Source organism: Sinocyclocheilus rhinocerous, unplaced genomic scaffold (assembly GCF_001515625.1).
Source record: "Sinocyclocheilus rhinocerous isolate Xijiao unplaced genomic scaffold, SAMN03320098_v1.1 scaffold1164, whole genome shotgun sequence".
Lineage (NCBI taxonomy): Eukaryota > Metazoa > Chordata > Actinopteri > Cypriniformes > Cyprinidae > Sinocyclocheilus > Sinocyclocheilus rhinocerous.
The window spans coordinates 883,696-889,384 of record NW_015643253.1 but is presented as its reverse complement, the minus strand read 5'-3'; positions in this window follow the sequence as shown (position 1 = coordinate 889,384).

Below are 5,689 nucleotides of genomic sequence, written 5' to 3'. Positions count from 1 at the left end.
GCCCCCTTTTTAAAATAGCCAATAGCGTTTTGTTTATGTATTTTGTAATAAAATACATTGTGTAAATTAATTAGTCTTCACGGTGTTAATTATATCTATCTATCTACCTATCGATAGATTGATAGATATAATTAACACGTGTATTATGTATAGATTTTATACATATACATATATACATACATATATATATATATATATCATTATTATTAGTGCTGTTGTCTTTGGACTACTGAAAGTGACCATTTTTAATGACATTGATTTAAAGGGATTTTTCACCCAAAAATTTAAATTCTGCGATAATTTTTTTCATCTCGAAGTCATTCCAAACACAAATTCTTTTTTTTTTTCTTTGGCCAAACACAAAAGAAGATATTTGAAGAAAATCTGTCCTTATGAAAGTCAAAGGACCCCGAACTTTCAAAAAGAACATAAAGGTGCATAAATATGCTAACATAAACGTCAAATGTCAACTGACACTAAAGCTCATTGGTTCTTGCACTTCATGTGACCAAACATTATAACATTTGAGGTTTGTGCTGCCATTTTGATGTAGCTTTGACCTTTTTTGAGTTTGTAAGTTTTGGGTCCCATTTAACGAAAATCATGCAGGTTTGCAAAGACATGAGGGTGATTAAATGATACCAAAATTTTCGCTTTTGAGAGAAACATCCATTTAATTGCACTTTCCTCTATTAAATGTGTCCCTTTGAAATGTATTTGCCTCAAACCTGAAGTTGTAGGACTTCAGAAATTGCTTCGAATATTAGTTTTGCTCAAAAAAGAGAACTAGTTCTGACTCTCTTCCAACGATGTGACAGATTTGTTGTCAGTAGCATTTACCACCTTAGGCAAGCGTCAGCCAACATATTAAAGTTAAAAGTATTGAAGTAGAGGGGCTCGTTTATTTTCCTAAATTCATCTTGTGCAGGAAAATAAATAGAGGAGGACAAGTTAAGGCCGTTGAATATTAAGTACATAAAGATTGCGATATTTAGCTTGTATCAGTTACGGTAAACTGGAAAAGTGCTGTCTAAGTTATGACAAAAATCGGATTCCTCAATCAATCTTTTTTGTCCCTCATCGATCCGAGGGTCATACTTTCCCTTGTGTCAAAAACAAAACAAATGTTGCAGTGCTCTATGATTTCTCATTAAGTCCATGTCTCCAATGGTCTCCAATGGTCTGCAGACACTCCCACAAATCAATAGCTCGGGGTCCCTATGAATTGCTATTGTGATGATGAAGAATTGATCTTTCCTCTTATGGGAATGTTTTATGTGACAGAGAGACTGGTCACATATTCAGATATCACAAGCAGTGCATGATTTCAGTAAACACCGAATCTATTCCTGGATTTGAATTTCCCATGTCCTGTGGAGAAAACGAAACGTTATACTATTGTATAAGTGTATCAATTTACTAAATAGGTCCACTACTGTTACAGAAGCAGTCGAAACTCACTGAATACTTAGTATTGCATTCAAGCATGTGGTGAATAATTTCAGTACAATCCAACTTGGGAAAGTTCAGACCAGCTAGAGTTTTACAAATCTATAACAAACTTCCACCAACCATCAAAACTACGTAAGCGAAGTGGCATATTTCCAGGACTTCTACAGGTGCCGTACTCAAAGTAAGCCATTTCCTTTGGCTCGACATTCTTTGCTTGATTTCTGAAAAAGTCCCCGCTTGCTCCCTTTGATTGAACTCAATGGGATTACAACAGAGTTAATCGTTTCTGGGTTTGTCCACTTATTACCATGTGAACTCCCCCTCGGTGCCCCATTGTTTTCCGCCCTTCCATAAAGATTACCTTGAGCACAGTTTGGAATTGCTCTATTGTCTCCGTCAGAGTGTGGGAGCTTAATGAAAGCAGAGTGGCAGACTTCACAATGTGTGCTCATTAATGAAAGTGCCGCGACTGCCTTTAAAAATTGAATTGCTGCTTACCCTCAGATTGATCTATTTGGGACTTGTGATTGTATGTAAAGCCCCCCCATCCTCAAATGTACCTTCAAACACTTACCAGCTGGAAACAGAGAAAACGGCACCACAGGCCACCTACAAGGTAACCCAGATGAGGGAGCCAGACTTTTTATTTGTGTCTTTTTTACAGTAGCTAATGGCTTCTGTTATACTGTGAAATTAGAATGCTTTAACATTTAACAAATAATCACACAATTGCTACTTGTACAAAAGAGATTTTTCACGTTATCTTAATATTGTGTTTTTGTTTAGTGCAACACTTCAAATGCAAAAACCTCTAAATATGTCTGAGATTTTTCTGAGATTTTTTCTTTTAAATGAGCATTTTTATCAGGCTCATATGTTTAGGTTCAGTTCACTTATTAGTCATTATTGAATGCTTTTTATATTTATATAAAATGTCAGTTGTTTTTTATAGGATCCTGCTAAAAAAGCTCATTTAAAAGACAAATCTCAGACAGATTTACAGGTTTTGCTTCTGAAGTCTTCATACATGCATACATATACATACACACATACATAGATGTACGTATGAATGCATGAAGAACTTTCATTATAACTAACAAACTGTAGAAATGTAAATGAGCTATATAACTAGTTTTTACAGAAGTGATTGGCAGCTGTGTTGTCTATCTATCTATCTATCTATCTATCTATCTACAGTCTCAGTCCTATTAGTCTTTTTCATTTATTAGTTTTTTTTTCTGATGCATAAATAGCAACAATATAATTAATAAACGGCATCCAGCCATATCCCACCAGAGACAGTAATATATTGGATCACTATTACGCCACAATAAAGGATGCATATCACTCTGTCCCACTTGCAGCTTTGGTGGGGCTCTCTGATCACTGTCTAGTTCATCTCATACCAACCTACACAGAAACTGAAATCAGCTAAACCTGTTAAGGACTGTTAAAAGATGGACTAATGAAGCAGAGCAGGGTTTACAAGCCTGCTTCCACTGCACTGATTGGAGTGTTTTTGAAGCTGCAGCCACCAATCTGGACAAGCTCACAGAGACTGTAACATCATACATCAGTTTCTGTGAGGATATGTGCATTCCTACCAGAACATTCCTATCATTCAATAATGATAAACCATGGTTTACTGGGAAACTCAAACAGCTTCGTCATGCCAAGGAGGATGTACTTCCTTTGCCAGCTGAGGAAGTTCAACCTGCCTCAGGAGCTCCTGAAACAGTTCTACTCTGCCATCATTGAGTCCGTCCTGTGTTCATCCATAACTGTCTGGTTTGGTATGGCTACCAAATCAGACATCAAGAGACTACAACGGACAGTCAGGATTGCTGAGAAGATTATTGGTTCCCCCCTGCCCAACCTCCAAGATCTTTACACCTCCAGAGTGAGGAAAAGGGCTGGTAAAATCACTTTGGACCCCACACACTCAGCCCACTCTCTCTTTCAACTGTTGCCCTCTGGTCGGCGCTACAAAGCACCAACCACCAAAACAGCCAGGCATAAGAACAGTTTTTTCCCCACAGGCTATATTCAGCCTATACAATTATAACTTTCATAACTATACATTGTCCATTATAACTGACACATTTATACATACAATCTGAAAATTGTACATCTGTAAACTACATAAACTGTACACTTGTAAATAACATCTGTACATTCATTAAAATGATATGTTTTTTTCTCTATATTTCTACTTTATTATATTGCATTATTTAATTTTCTGTTTTTCTTATATTAGTGTTATGTTTCATCTCTACTATGTAATTCCGATGTATGTCTGCACTATCATGTATGTTTGCACTGTCTGTACTTTCTTCTGCACTGGAAGACAAATTCCTTGTGTGTGTAAACACACTTGGCAATAAAGCTCTTTCTGACTTCTGACTTCATTTTGTTTCAGGTATGTAGAAAGGACAATTATAATCCTGTTTTTTATAAAACTCAATATAACAGTGAAAACAATATTGCTTATGTATATATATATATATATATATATTAAAATATATTTAAATAATTAAAATCTAGTTACCACTAGAATAGTTGCCTATAGTCTTCTGCAAAAATAGAAATATACTTTTGCTTTTTGAATGCATAAATAGCAAATATGGGTCAAATATGGACTAACCCAACTTTTGAGTTAAAAATGTAATTTAAAAAATTAACCCAACAGCTTGGTTAGTCCATATTTGACCCAACGTTGGGTTGAAACAACACAGCATTTTTTGCACCAAGCGGGCAATTGTAACACTCTGACTTCTTGCATTTAATTTTATATTATAGTCTTGTCCTTATTTGTGAAAATATATTAATTGCATTATTAATTAGTGCACCTATATTTGTTTCTTGCATCAAAAGATGACTAGTTTATTTCTAGTAGTCTGTGAGTTACAATTGCCCCCAGTCTCCCCTAAAACAAAAATTGTCGGACACCCTGTGGAAGACCCTTGATATAAATCACTGCACTCAAATTTATACAGAAATTGCAGCTACTACTAATAACAAGGCGGCGTTAATAACCGGACACATCAATTGAAAACAGTGCTACATATGTGATCATTTCAAACTTCAGTGAATCAGCTGGGACTGGCTCACTAAGAGGTATGTGTCCTCCAAAAATAAAAGGTCAGTCAGTTTAAGTGCTGCATAATGAGACATTCCAACATGCAACTTCTGAAAAGGTGTTCATTAGAGTGTTTTTAATGCAGTCCCTTGAGTAAGCCCATGTGAAAAGGTCTTTGTTTATTGATGATGTGCTATTTTCACCATCTTAATGAAAGCATACTTGTGAAGAGAAGACCTTTAAAATAGGAATATTTTAAATTCCTTTAAAGCTAATTGTAATAACCATAAGGTTGAGTTGCCATCTGGCCATTGAGATCATGGAAAAACTGCTGGGCTATTTCCGATACCTGTCAATAACCTGTCATATATAATTTTGTTAGGTTTTTATCCCACCTCTTTATGAGCAAACAGAAATTTGAATTTATTTATTTTTTATTAATTTATTAATTTATTTATTTATTGAAGGAATAAATGTATTTTCATTAATATATAATTTTATATATATTTTTTTTTTCATTTGATATTATCAATCGATTTGGTGGCTTAATGCAATTAATAGTTTTAAAATCTGGTAGCATACACATACTTACCCAGTAACCCTGAGTGCAGGAAATAATGTATCTGACTTGACTGTTGATTCTAGTACCTATATACAGTACAGCTGAAAGTAAAAAAAAAGAAGAAGAAGAAAGTAAAAGAAAAAAGGCATTCCACCTTAGATCTATAAATGATAGCCATTGTGTTATAAACATTCTGTGCAGGAACTACTGAGAAGGTCAGGCTGTTGTTCAGAGTAATTAACCAACAATCTTTCAACAGGAACCGTCATCTGGGCTTTATGTTAAGTTCACTCTAGGTGGAGGAAACCAGCTGTGATTCAGGCCTGTGCTCCCAGCGAACCTCTCCTATACGTTCAGTGCCGAGAAAAGGTCAGGTTTACTTCTTGCCGAAACCTTTAGTGGTCTTTTTGCTTTGCCACCAGGAAGGGCGTTTGATGAGGGACTGTCAAAACTGTTCGGGTCTTTGCCGAGAGAAAGGTGTGCAACCTTTAGTGTCCCTCGACTGAAGAACGCAGCCCACCACACCCAAACATCACCTTAAAGGCCATATATTCTGTTTACTCCCCTGTATCCTTTAGTTCTGTCTCACAGGGTTT